Below are 6,000 nucleotides of genomic sequence, written 5' to 3' on the forward strand. Positions count from 1 at the left end.
AAATTAAAACAAAGACGAATAACAGACAGTCAAACTGACGGTGTTAGCATTGCGCTTCTTCACATGCGCCTGGCTCTCAAAAAGCTCAAAATTGAGAGAGGACAGCGTAACGAAAAGTCAAGCGTACGTTAGCTTTTTTTGTGTGTGTGTGTTTGTGTTGGGTCAAAATAGTCCGTCTAAAGTTTCCTCCAGAGGCCAGCGTGTCGACTGTCTGTCCTCACAGTGGTCGGGGGCACCGGAACTCTAAATTAGCCCTGGTGAGTCAACAGGACAGCTTTCATGTAGACAAGGGATCATGTCAGATTGCAGGAGAGGTCAGGATCTAAGGGTTAGAGGTCAGGATGCAGTGTTGGTCCCTGTCTTTAACAGCTTCCTGTCTGCCATGTTGTGCAAACTTGGGCAGTAATCCCTTGATACAGGTTCAAAGTAGGGAGATCTATCTTGGTATTACACTGACGCCCAGGTAGTTTTTTCTGCATTAACAGTGGAGTGAGTCTTAGTAAGTGACTAACTTATAGATAGAGTTGCATAAAATTTCATACATTTTAATTTTATATTCATTGTATAAGGCCTTTACCAGGTGTGTGGCACTTTTATTTTAAATGTGTTGTTTATTGTAGACGGTTCTATTTTTATTCTTTATCAGGCTGCTGTAACACAGCATGCTGGCAACAACATTAATTTTAGTCACATGATTTAAAAGAGCATCCCAAGAAGAAGAATCACACAGTAGTAAAACTCTGTGATTGACTAGTGTAACTAGTTCTAGTGTAAGTGTAAGAATAATGCTTGTCAGCTTAAAGCTGTAAAAAAAAAAAAGGGTGTTAGATTGGAACTGGGCATCAACAATCTGACTCGATCAGTTGAGGAGTGCTAGTGCTGCTAACATTTGCAGACTGCAAATGTTAAAGTACAAGTGCTCACATAAATGGGGGTCCTAAAGGTGAAAAAACTTGAAATCCCAACTCAGGACAGTTACTGCTGGTGGTTACTGTTTATAGGTACAGATAAATCATGATACACTCCTAAAATAAAATAGATTAAATACATATTGTAGTCTTTATTGTTGTCACATATTAAAAAAACAAAAAGCAGGGTGCAGGTTTAGCTCAGCTGGATGAGCAGGCAATCGTATGCTGCATGGCTGAGAGCGGCCGGCCTGGGTTTGAATCCGACCCACGGCCCTTTGGCGCATGTCTCCCTCTCTCTCTTTCTGTCAGTCTTGTCTTCACTGTATCTGTCCAATAAAGCCAAAAAATATATGAAAAAGACAACTTGAAATGTTTACATATGCTGTTACATATCCTTCGTGGTGTATATATAGCAGCATTTCACTTCAAGCAAATTCAAAACTGCAAGCTTTGCTTTTAAAAATGCGTTTCTTTGACACCTGTTTCTGAACGTGTTCTGTAAGACTGCAGAGAAGCTCAAACTGTCGGGTGTGCAGTGATGTTTGATACTGTAGGGCTCTGCGATGCCGGCAAATCGCCCGTTTTTTTTTCTTTTTCTTTTCTTGGCTCAGTGGCAATTTCTAATAAGGTACTAACTTAAGTGGCCTCATCTTTGAAGGCAAGTATGTTCTCTTTATCCGACAGACAGGGTAATGCTTTTATTTCCCCAGACATAAAATATAAGCCCTCTCCAAAAACAGCAAAAGAGCAGATCCACTCACAATGAGCTGTATTAAAAAAAAGAAAAAGTAGCTCTCCTGGAAAAACAACAATAAATTTGAAAGGGCTTCAAAGAGCTGGTGCTCTATCTTTTCTGTACATAAAACAAAAGCACCGGCAAGTTCAAAAACCACTCAAATGTTCAGCCCATCGTGAAACAAATATCTTGCGAAACACTGAGAGAGACAGAGAGAGGTGGAAGGAGACGAGGAGAGAGATTTCTTTGAATTTGACTTTCTGTGTAAAGGTTTTTATGGTTTCTGACTTTCTCTTTTATATGACTTTGTTTGCAGTCATTCTTAATATGGTGATATTTTGCTGCAAAGGACAGAAGTGGCCAAGAAAGCTCCCTATTTGTCTGCATGCTTAAAATCTGTAGGTTCCCCATTTGTTCTAACAGCTAAGATTCTGTCATATAAAAGCATAGACTACTGCAACCAGATATCCTGGAGGAGCAGTTGGATACACTCCACAGGCGGAGGAGTTTCAGGACGCACATCAATGGGAGGGCAATATCCTGCATTCTGATTCTGTCAAGAGGCACAGCCATGACATGTGTGAGTGCCCAAAGAGAAAAGGCCAGGTGTCCCCGGGTCCTCTTCCATTTCGTCCAATCTAAAGCTGATCTTACTAACTAACAGCACCAGGGATCTACCACCCCTGGCACAGGAACCTGAATCACTGAGCTGTGGAGCTGCGTGGAAATGAGGAATTAGATTACTTTCAATTGCTCCCTGGCAAAAGACAAAAAAAAGGGGAAAAAAAGGCTGAAAGAAGAAAACAGGCGCTTTAATGTGGCATTTCAGTGTTACAGCAGGATGTTAGATGTTCCAGATTCCCAACACTCCGGCTCTAACCATGTAACTATACAGTGCACACTAATGCCTGTCTCCCATTTGACATTTAAATGTTTAAATAAGCTGAACTGCAGTGTGCAGCAACAACAATTCATCAGGAATGTGCTTTGATTTGGGTTAGCTGATATATATATAAATATATATATATATTTTTTTCAGTTTTCTGGTTTGGGTAAAGACCTTTGACAAAGAAAAAGTGTCACATAGGGACGTCGATGATATAATATGAAATTTATTAAATTTTAGTGAGAAAAGAAAAGTAAATAGAAAAAAGCCATTACAATATTAATAGGATCCAAGTTGACTTAAAACACTAGCTCTGCAAATTGGTATTGACTGATTCAGTATTTTGTTATTATTATCAATAACTAATTGAATTATTAGCCGATGAAATTTCAGAGGCGCACAACGACTGACTCAATCTAAAATGTGAAAAATCAAATCTCAAGGAAGATGTTGACTTAATTTATTTGAAAAAATACTTCAAGAGGATTGATCCTCTTTGAAACATGGAATTAAAGCACAGCAGAAAAAATATATTTATAGTAACTTATATTTTATATTAAAAGATTTAAATAAAAATGAACGGACGCAGCTCAGACTTGCAAAAAAGGTAAATATACCACTTTGTTATCACACGTGCAAGTCTATAAAGAATCACAGGCTCCAGATTTGGTGCCAAACATTACGATCGCTGCAGAGAGAGATACTGTCTTTAAAAGCTTTCTTTTTTTAAAGCCTTTGTTATGTGTTTTTGGGGGATAGGGCCAAAGAGCTCTCTAAGGCCTTCAGTAAGACTAAGAATGAATTTAAAAAGATCCCGAAATTATTTGAAATATATTGAGTGCCGTCAATTTTAAACGGTCAGTTTGTCCAATACGGGCCACTTCAGTAAAGCCAGGCTCTGCAGGTGACTTTTGAAATGGATGCAGTAACAGGAAGAGGTTGCAAAGGCCGGGAAAAAATCCTTTGGTCATCAGGACAGGCTAAAGTTCTTTGAGAAGAAATTCACACCAAGCATGGTGGTGTAAATCATAGGGTTTGGGGGTCTCTGGGTCTGGGCATTGTGCAATCATTGTTTAACACATCTTGCAGAGACAATATACAATATTAGGGCATCTATGTGAAAGTTGAACTTGAACAGGCAGCAAAATGAAGCAGAAAGTTAATTTTGCATGCAATCAAACAGTCAAAGAGTTGTTACTGCCATAAGCTTCTGAAGCTAGATGCTACTGAATGTTAGACTTATAGGATATTTAATTGAATACATGAATGATAAATCATTACAAAACTACTACACTATCTTTAAAACCAAGTACAAGAGGATCAAGTGAAATGTCTGTTCAAATGTGTAAGGAAAGCCGACAATTTGTTGTTTTAGTTAATGAACCACAGTGATAAAAAAAACTGAAGATAAATGTTTGCCGTTTTTGCACTTTAAATGAGTGGACTACAGATTACAAAAAACTGCAATTGTATGACTTAATATTAAAATAAAGCAGAGTGTACAAAACTGTTGCCTGTGAATAATGATAAAACTACTCCTTCTAGATATAAATTAGCATCAATCAGACGACTTGTAGCCCTCATAGGATACATTTTCACTCCGCTGAGGTCATGGGTAACATGTTTACAGAAAGTGGAGTCTTACGGTGCGGTGCTGCTGACCCAGCTAGTAAAAACACAGAGAGAACTGGACGTGCCGTTCGCTGTGCTTCTGAGGTTATGAAACCTTGTATTTGCTGACGGCACCCGTATCTCCTTCCTTCATCTTTCTTAGCTGAAGAAATATTGTCACAATATGAAAAGGAAGGTTAAATGCTTAGCAGCAATGTAAAACCACAGCCACTGCTGATGCTGAGAAGGGAAGCAGACCTTGTTCATCCACAGCTAAATAAACTACTTAAGTCTATCTTATATGACTACAGACGTGATTTCTTTAATGGAAAAACCTCAAAACATGGTAATGAAAGGGATATATAAACATAGACACGGTTGATTGCCAGACTTCCTTTTGTGATTTCGCAGTGTGTTCGAAGTCTGGGGAGAGTTAGTGAAATCGTACATTGCTGCACTTTCTCTGAATCAAAAACCAGCGATAAAAATCTGCTGCATGAGATTCACAAATACGTCTACAGGCAGCCAGGCCTCTAACATCTCTTACTGTCCAAATCAAATCTCAAATCAGCTGTGTTAAACCTGACAGCAATAAGGTAACCTCTGGGTCTTGTTTCCTGTGCTGCCGATAAATATGGCCTAATTACTCTCCAGTGGAAATGTTGGGACAGATGTTACAGTTGCATCCCTGCTCCTTGCCGAGGTACATGTTGATGGTTCACAGACTGTTTACACGCTTCTCATTCATCTGTGCTATGACCATTCCCAGTTGTAGCTGTTTGCAAACCCAAGTTTAGTGGTTTACATAGCTGAGCCCCTCCAGCATGTGGAGCCCATGCTCTTTACCCTCTGCTTGTTTCGTGACTGCACGCGAGCAAATAAATACAAAGTGAAGATGTATGTTCAAAAGTAATCCACAGAGGAGTGGGCCTCGCGGGCATGGGATCTAAACAGACTATGAAGACTGTATATGTGGAATGAGTTAAACAAGTGACACAGAACATTATACTTTGATCTGCTAATTATAGCAGAAAACAACCTGGAAACAAAGCCGCCGGGATCTGATTGACCGCATTACCTGCATTTTCCACATTGCACACACTGAAAATATCCAAGACATAAATGTTGAGGTTCAGCAGCTTATGCTCTTTGTTCTTTTTGATTTTTCTATTACAGCAGTTACAGATTCACAAACAAACTAATGATTCTTGAAAACGTCCCTTAACAGTTTCAAGACTGTGGATTTTTCTTTGCCACTCGAGGGCAGCAAACAAGCTGTGAGTGCAACACTGGCATGTAATGAATGTGCTGGCTTAATTACACATCCAGCAGTTACGGATAAGTGTTGCTGGCCACATGAGGACTGTACGGAGAAATCAATGAGTTTTAGCTCTGTTCTTAGCCTTAACTAACTGCTGATAGAAGGTTCTGGCTCTTTAGTTTTTATTGACTCAGCTGTGGGCGCCAGCTATCACTGATTGTGTTTTGGGAAATTTTTTTATTTCCTGTCAGCTTTACTGATATCACTTCAAATAACAAGTTTAAAAGTTAGGAGTAAGCTGAGACTCCCTTGCAAAAGATAAACTTTCTGGACTCTCATTTTTGAAGTGTCAATGTTAACATTTTTGTGGGACCGAAAAGTAGCCACATGTACGCAAGAGGGAGGATTGTTTATCAAAGTTCATCCATAAGCTGCAGGGCTGCTATGCACAGACACAGAGAGCTGCAACTCTAAGGAGGAGACTGATAAAGTACTAGAATTTTAAATCTGCGTTTGTGTATATTATATGTAGGGTGTAAATTCTGAATAATGATTAAACAGGGTCAATATCTTATACTCGTGAATTTTTCTTCCA

The sequence above is a fragment of the Astatotilapia calliptera genome, chromosome 4 (genome assembly GCF_900246225.1).
Source record: "Astatotilapia calliptera chromosome 4, fAstCal1.2, whole genome shotgun sequence".
Taxonomy (NCBI): Eukaryota; Metazoa; Chordata; class Actinopteri; order Cichliformes; family Cichlidae; genus Astatotilapia; species Astatotilapia calliptera.